The following is an 8597-nucleotide window of genomic DNA, read 5'->3' as shown; positions in this document are numbered from 1 at the left end:
TAGAATACCAGGGTTGGAAGGGACCTCAGGAGATCATCTAGTCCAACCCCCTGCTTAAGGCAGGACCAATCCTCAATTAGATCATCCAACAGATTTTTGCTTCATATCCCTAAATGGTCCTCTCAAGGACTGAACTCTCAACCCTGAGTTTAGCAAGCCAATGCTCAAACCACTGAGCTAAAATCTCTCTTGTGTAGAGGGTCAGCACTCAGGCTAGACAACAATTAAGTACCTCTTAAACTCTCAAAATAGGGATTTTAGATGTTGTGCTGGCTCCTCTCTACAGTCTTGCGTTTCACCCTGAAAGAAGACCAGGAAGAATGAGACAAAACAGGCAGGAGAAATTGGAGGAGATGCAATACATCGGAGATGTTAGAGCAGAAGGCATATGAATTCTATTTTTGTAAATAAAAATGTGGATTCACATTTTCTCATGCATTTCATATAAAGTATAGTTACAACAGCAAGTCAATGGAAAATGAAAATACCAAATAGGAGAAATTGCAGAAAAATACTGGACTGTAGTATCTAGTTCAAATTGAAAGACAAATGCAACTGGTGGGTAATATATGGTTTTCTTCTTACTCGTATATATTTTTAGGTTCAGCTATTTTTTTGTACTGTACTTTTTACTTTGTTCGTTTTGGCAATTTGTTCTTCTCTTGATACAGTGAATACACACAAACATTCTGCCTGAATGGCTTTTGATATTTCTTTTTAATCTTTTATTTTCAAATTAGATTATTTCTGAAACTTCTTATTTTGCGTGGCACCCATCAACTAGATCTTTTCTATTCAGGATCTGATTTATTTCACTATACCTCTACTGAATTGTGCTCCACCATGACCCTTCATCTCCTTTTTACTAGTTATATAAGTCCTTTCTTTCTACTCCACCCTAGACTGTTCCCCTTTTTTGATACTTCTGAGCCATCTTCATGGATCCACCATCAGCTTCAAGGCTACTACATGTGTCCCATAAGAGGAATAAGGAGGATTTTGGATCTCTTGCTTCCTGAGACTTTGTTTTCCAAAATAAAAACATCTTTTTCTATTTGTTTTCACTCTAGAAATTCAGATCTTGGATGATGACTGGAGAAATGGCATGAGTAAAATATCAGAAACTATGCCATTAAACTCCTGACTAATTGACAGGGAAAATGATTTTTACTCAGACTTGTTTTTTGTTTGCGTTTGTGTCTGGTCTTCCCTGAAAAACACTTTGGAGATCAAATGTCTCTGTTACAATTCAACACACCAACCTTAAGTTATTAAAATTTATTTGTATCCTGATAGCACCCAGAGCTCCCAACTGAGATTGCTAGTTTCTGCCCCAAGGAGTTGACATTCTAAATAGATGAGGCAGATAAAGGAATTGTGATCCTAGTTTTATGTTTCAGGGAGCAGAGAAACAGAAGGATTAAGCAATTTGCCCAAGCGGCATAGCGAGGCTGTGGCAAAAGCAGGTCAGAACCCAGTTCACTGGAATACTAGTCCTGTGCCTTAACCACAAGATCCTCCTCCTTTGGCATGAGAGAGCTCACACTCAATATTTGAGACTTCCAGCAAAAATATCTCAGACTAGAATCAGTGCCAGGTATATAATAGCACCAATGGTGCCATGGTTCTGGGACTGCACTCAGAAGGGGCCCTGGTGTCTGGACTGAGGCGCCGCGCCTCTGCCCAGCCTGTGCTCTGCCCCCAGGCCCTGCCCCCCTTGGCCTCATCTCCTCCAAGGCTTTGCCCACCACTTGCTCCTCTCCGCCCTCTCCCTGCCTCACCCCCGGCTCACTCCTCCCCCTACCCACTGCTTGCTTCTCTTTGCTACCTCCTCCCCATGTGAGTGGCGGGCAGGCCTCGGGGGGGGGGGGTGAGGGGAAGAGCCGAGTGGGGGTGGGACCTCACGGTGAAGGGGGGGGTGGGGCCATGGTCCGGGCACTGGGGCTCACAAAAGGTTAATCTGGCCCTGACAGGAGTTGCTATTCCTGATTATTCTAAAGTTAATAACAAGAATAGTCTGTATCATTTTTTTTAAAAAGGTTGTCTGTCTGTATAATAAGAGCACAACCCTATTTATATTTCTCTTGTGCAGGTTGGTGGATGATCACTAAAAGTGCACATTGCTGTGACTAGACAGTGATCTGCCTAGTACATGGAATGGACTATATTTTGTAGCTGCTTGGCCGAATAGTCAAATCTGCCTGAACTGAATATGCAAACCTTTCACTTGTGTGCATATACGGGTAATTTGAAGTTGCATAAATGTCTGTTAAGGAGTATAAATGTGAGGAAACTTTGGTCTATTGTGTGGATCTATGTACATGCAACTCTCTCTACCATAATTAAAAAAGAAGAAATAGTGGAGCCCAGTCAGTGAGCATATAGTTATGCAGTAATGATAGTTATATAGTAAGTAAAGGTAAAGGAGTAAGGAACTGATCGCAGAAACACAAGAGACCTACAGGCCTAGACCTATAAGGATAGCTTAAGCAGTTAACATAAGCATAAGGCCTTATAGCCTGAGTGGAAGTAGTTGTACAATAAATTAGCATAAGTAAACTAACAGTGATCTTAAGTCACAAGATGCCACAAAGCTTTGTCTATAGTTTTTGTAATAACCACAGGTGTTGCAAACTGCTGATAGACCATCACAAGGCACTAGTTTATAGCAGCTTGGGATATCTTTAGTTAGGGACATCAACAGATGTCTGACCACAAAAATGCCATGGTAACTGATTGACATATATACTAATAAGCCTAGGGTGATCAGATGTCCTGATTTTATAGGGACAGTCCGGATATTTGAGGTTTTTTCTTGTATAGAAGCCTATTACCCCCACCCCATCCTGATTTTTCACACTTGCTGTCTGGTCACGCTAAATAAGCCTGAGGTAAAAGGATTAATAACTTATGGGAGAAGGCACCCCGATATTAATTGGGTGAGGAATTACCTACTGAATATGCATTAGATATTGGTGTCAGTATAACACAATATAAAAGCTATAACTCGGCCTGTGTGCCTCGGAAGATGCTGGGATGACAATCCCTGGTAATGGTGGTAATGAAGGGGAAGATGATACTAATGCTTCAGGTTGTTTTGCAAGGGATGTTGTAAGTGTGTTTGACTTTGCTAACTGAGTTAATAAAACTATTTTAGTGTAATTTCCTGAGTGTGTGTTGCATCTGCGCACATTGGGGCTCCCAACTGATTAGTTATTCTGATAATACTGGGTTTTCTGATCTTGTGACAAAAACCTACCCAATTTCAGTCTAACTGGGGACACTAAATTAGTCATATAATCAATATACAATCAATAGATCAGGCAACAGCTTCCTGATTCTGAGAGCTGGCCCAGTCTAGCCCAGATGTTACGTAGAGCTACTGCTGGGCAACTCTAAGTTGTACCGCTGACATAGGGTTCTTTAATGGACCTGAGTGACACAAATGGACTGTAATGCACCAGAGAATCTGACCCACTGAATTAAAATTAGGGTAGATGTTAGACACAAACTTGCAGGAAAAAATACATAAAGCTACAATCTTCATTCTTAAGCACATGGTTTAAAAGTAACAGAGAAACCATCAGATTGCTAGAATGGTGGAGTTTACCAAACTTCTTTATCCCTAGAAAACTAATTTAATCTCAAACTAATGCATCCACAAAATATTTTTGAAAGTCATATGGAAAATTAAAATCCTTGTTAGGCCATTAGGGATATCTTAATTAAGCAGTCTATTTACTTCCCTGGTAGCACTTTTCATATTTCATTTCCCTATAGTCTGTCTCTTTGCTCTGAGAAATTATCAGAAAAATATCACTTCCCTTTATCTTATGTCAAAGGTTAAAGATGACTATTTGCCTCAACTAGAACTGGGCAAATAATTTATGGGGAATATTTTATGGCACAAATTGTGCCTTTCTTACTGTCCTCCAACTATCTGCAAGCAGTTTATTAGTCTTATAAGTCTTCACAAAATACTTTCTATAAATACTTGGTCTGTAGATTGCTTGTGAGCTGTTCATTGAGAACAAAATAAAAAATCAAGATGTGTGGGTTGATTTTTATCGGACACATAGGTCATATGGTATAGTTTCTGCTCCCTAATTGGATAAGTATAGCTCTTTCAATTGGGTTACTGAAATCTCTGGAGTTTTGATGAAATTTTTTTGAAATATTTTTTTAAAATGTCATTTCAATGGCAGCAAACTCTTTATTTGACATTTTCCCTCTTTTTCCAGTGGTGGAAATGGTGAGGTGAGGTGTGGTGGGGAGGAGAAATAAAGAGGAGGGTAGTAGAAAAGTAAGCAGAAAGTAGGATTTTTTTTCCACCAAAATGAATGCACCTTTAAAAAAAATATTTCACTTTGAAAATTTAATTGAAAATCAATTTTTTTGATAAATGAAATGTTATATGTGAAATTTGTTTTGGGTCAAAAATAATTTTTCATAAAAAAAAAAAAAACCACAAAACAACTTTTTGATAGAAAAAATTTCAACTGGCTCTGTTTAATTTATAAAGCAGTCACAGGTGTACCCAACCATTTTATTCATATGTGCTTTGAAGGTATCTTAAAGGTAGTGGAAAGGAATATTTTGTGTCTCAAAAATTGTATTCAGAATGTCTGTGAGTAAAATCTTGGCCACACTCAAGTCAATGGCAAAACTCTGATCTAGGTAAATTACTAACGAACCTCATCAGCGGTAGTATGGGATCACTTCACCACATCCCCCATGAAGAAGGGTAGAACTATCATTCCCATTTTACAAATGAAGCACAGAGATTAAGAGAATTGTTTAGGGTCAGGCAGGATGGGAACCCACAGCTTCTATGAGCCAAGCTAGCCGTCTAATCACTGGACCATCCTTCGTCTTTAAGTTCACTGGGATCAGGGTTTCATCCAATACATTTTAATGCTGCTGCAAGATTATTTTTCCTCTCTAGATCTGAGAGTCTCATTTTATCATGGCACTCCAAAACTGTAAATAAATATAGCAGCACAGAGTTACAATGTGTTCAAATCTGTATTTGAAAAAGATGTGCCATATTTTTGAGATGCTTAAGCATAAACACCCAGAGGCTGTGTTTTTCACTTGAGTTGTAACACTATAGATAAACTTCATCTGAAGGAGGGCTGTCTTTCTTTTAATGCCTCTTTGTTAGTAACTCTCATTAGAAGAGAAGGAAATATAATCCCAGTTTCTGCTTTATGTGCTCTTTCCAGGAACCCTCAGTCCTGTTCTCCCCTCCTCTCCCCGCCTTTTTTGTTTCACTTTTTTATATTTCTCTCATATTAAGAGTTAAAAGAATAATAATAAAATAGGTTTTCTTCTTTTTCTGGCTCCTTTTTGCTTTGTTGTTTGAATCCCCTGTGGCCCATTATCTGTAGTACAGCAGCTCTCGCTCTTGAGTTGCCAGCTCCTTATGAGTAACTCCTGAAGTTATCTTTGAAGTATCAGTAAGAAAAATTTCAGTAGACAAGTGTCCCATTCTGAGTTTTTGTGTAGCCAGAGATGGAACATTCAACCATCTAGAGATGAAGATCTGTTGGATTTGGAGTCAGTTCCTAACCACTTCCGTTTTTCTATTTTTTTAAATGTTCCAAGTCACAATAGTCTAAAAAGTCCACTCTGTGCTGATATTTTCAGCCAAAAGCATTACGCTGTTCTACATAGTGAAAATGCCAAAGTTATATACATTGGCTTATATACCATACTGATAGTATGAGAAGGATTTTTTCTTAAACTGACGGCACTGTTGTGACTTGGGTGAAATCTTGTTCTGGGTTGTAAAAACACTACTGAGACTGATGGGTGTGAACCAGGGGTGGCTCCAGGCACCAGCACAGCAAGTGCGTGCCTGGGGTGGCAAGCTGCGAGGGGCGGCCTGCCATTCGCTGTGAGGGCGGCAGGCAGGCGGCTTTCGGTGGCGTGCCTGCGGGTGGTCTGCCAGTCCCGCAGCTTCTATGGCAATTTGGCAGCGGGGACGCCGATGACACGGCACCGGCGGACCTCCCGCAGGCATGCCGCTGAATCCATGTGACCAGCGGACTGGCCACAGGCGTGCCACCAAAAGCCGCCTGCCTGCTGTGCTTGGGATGGCAAAAAACACAGAACCGCCCCGGTGTGAACACACCCTTCAATTAACATGATTGTAACAATAAATTGACCACAAGCTCCCACACAGGACAAAGGAAGCATGTCAAATTGCCCAGGAGGTTTGAACTGTGTGGCTGAAGGTTTTTTGCTGAGTATTGTTTTGGGAGATGGGGGAAGACGCATACAACAAGAGGGAGCCTGAAGGAATCCAAGCAAAACTTGACCTTGAGAGAAATTTAGAGAGAGGTCCTGGGTAAGGGCACTGGCTGAAAAGAAATTTGGGCCTGTAAGGAAATAAACCACTCCTTTTACCTTTAGTTCCTCCTGCATCTGGAGAAGCAGGCCTCTTTGTGTTCCTTATAAATAAACAAGACTGCATCAAAGAAAATACCAGACCCCATTATCAATTTCTACTTCCAACTGGAACATTCCCAGGGCTCTGAACTTTGGCTAGCTACTCAGGACAACTATACTAGGGTATATAACATTTAGAAATAAATGATTGGCTTTTCCTACAAATCAATGGCACATTCTGCAAACGGATGCTAGCATATTCTTGGCTGTGTCTAATTTAGTTTGTGACCCTCTTGAAAAGAAATGATGCTAAGAATTAAATTAGATACTTTTGCTTAGTTTTGTTGCTTGCATGACTTTTTCAGAAAGCATAAAGCCCTAGTAGAACTGCATAGAATGAGTATGTTTCTAAATGAGATCCATCTGTCCAGCATCACTGTTACTAGGATACACAAGCAAGCCGTGCATGTATCCAAGCTCTTATTTATTTGTGGATAATGCCATCCTTGACATGTTGCAATGTAACAGATCATGCAACAAAAACACTTATAGTGTATAATACAGCTATCTCCATGTTTACAAATTGCCCTCCCTTTGGTTTCATAATTCAAACATTTCTGGCCCTGCCTTTGTTGAGCAGTAATTGAATTTTTAGGTACTTGCTCTGTTAAGGTTCAAGGTTGCTTTATCGTTTTGCAAAATAAAAATTAGTCAATACAAACCTTTCTAGCTACACAAATATATTGAATTTTCAAATCAGTAATTAAGTTTAGATTCCTGCTGTAAAAGGGAGACCATAAACATACAGTGAGCAATCTGACTTTTCCTTTGATTAATTCAGCTCATCTCAGTAAATTAGAATGTTTCATAAAACTTCAATTTTCAAGTTTTGTGGGTCACCCAGCAGTTTTACAGGTGCATTCTGTTAGCAGATACCAAACTCCCACAATCCTCTGTGTATGAACCAAAGTGCTGATACTCTTTAATAATTCTAGGTACTCTGAATTTAGGTTGAACCTGTGTGTGTGTCCAAATGTGTCCAAATGACGGAGTATGGGTAATAGTTTACTCTGACCAAGCTGACCTGTGGAGAATGTGTCCAGTTGCCCAAGAAGGGACAAGTTGTAACTGATGAGGGATATTTGTTTCAAATGTGTTCTGTGATCGACGAGATAATGAACTACCGAGAGAAATTTTTAACTCATCAGGAATTCCTTGTTGTCACAGATGTTTTCTGTAATAATGACTTCATCAGAAATACTTTTCAATTGATCAGACATGTAAACTGAGAAACCATAAAGGAAACTCCACAGATAACTAGGTTGTGGGAAAAGGAATAGCTTCATCTGTCCTCTGTAAAGACCTATGGTATATAAGGAACTGAGGTGCTGAGAGTTTTTTCCAGGATTGGTTGTGTAACATACAGAATACACAAAGGAAGGTTATATCATGCTGCATTAATCTTTGACTAATACCGTTGATTAATAAATTCAAATTGAGCTTGCTTATATGGAGTCTTAAGAATCAAAATTATACCGCGACAATTTCCCATCCAGTCGAGCTGGAAAAAGAAAAGGCGTTTCTGATTGAAGTGTCTTTGTCAAATCAGAATTTTGAAAACTTACAAGTCTGTATTTATCAACTGAAGAAAACCCCAGCCATACGTGTTCTTATTCAGGGGCATTTCTTTTGTTACGTCACATATAGTTACTGCTATTATGATTGCAGGCCTAGCTGCATCTCTATCCCCTTTCTGGCTTTTGAGTGCCTCCCCCTCAAGGGTCGGGCCTCAGGCCTTTACCTTTCTTGGGATAGAATTCCATAATTCCCCACTCTTTAGCCCAGGTCCTTGGTTATAGCACCCTGTGCATCAGCCAGGCCTACCCAGCATGTCTGACTGAGACTGGACACCAGTGGTTCTTGCCTGTGGGAGTCTCTGACAAATGGTGAATTAGTGACCAAAGTATTACATTTATTTTAACAGAGGTAACATCATTTAGAAAAAAAGGATTTTAAAACAGTCCACACACGTCTTACCCATCCCGTGATGGAGGCCTAGGTATCGCAGCTGATGGCCCTGTCAATCTGGTTTCCCCAAATAATTCCCCAATAACTATCTCTGGAGAGAAAGACACTCCGATTTTATCCAGGCAGAGTAGCTTTGTTTCTGTCAACACGCAGGCCTTTGTCCTGCTTCTCAAAAC

This window comes from Mauremys reevesii, linkage group 11, assembly GCF_016161935.1.
Source record: "Mauremys reevesii isolate NIE-2019 linkage group 11, ASM1616193v1, whole genome shotgun sequence".
NCBI lineage: Eukaryota > Metazoa > Chordata > Testudines > Geoemydidae > Mauremys > Mauremys reevesii.
Note: the sequence above shows the minus strand (reverse complement) of the source record.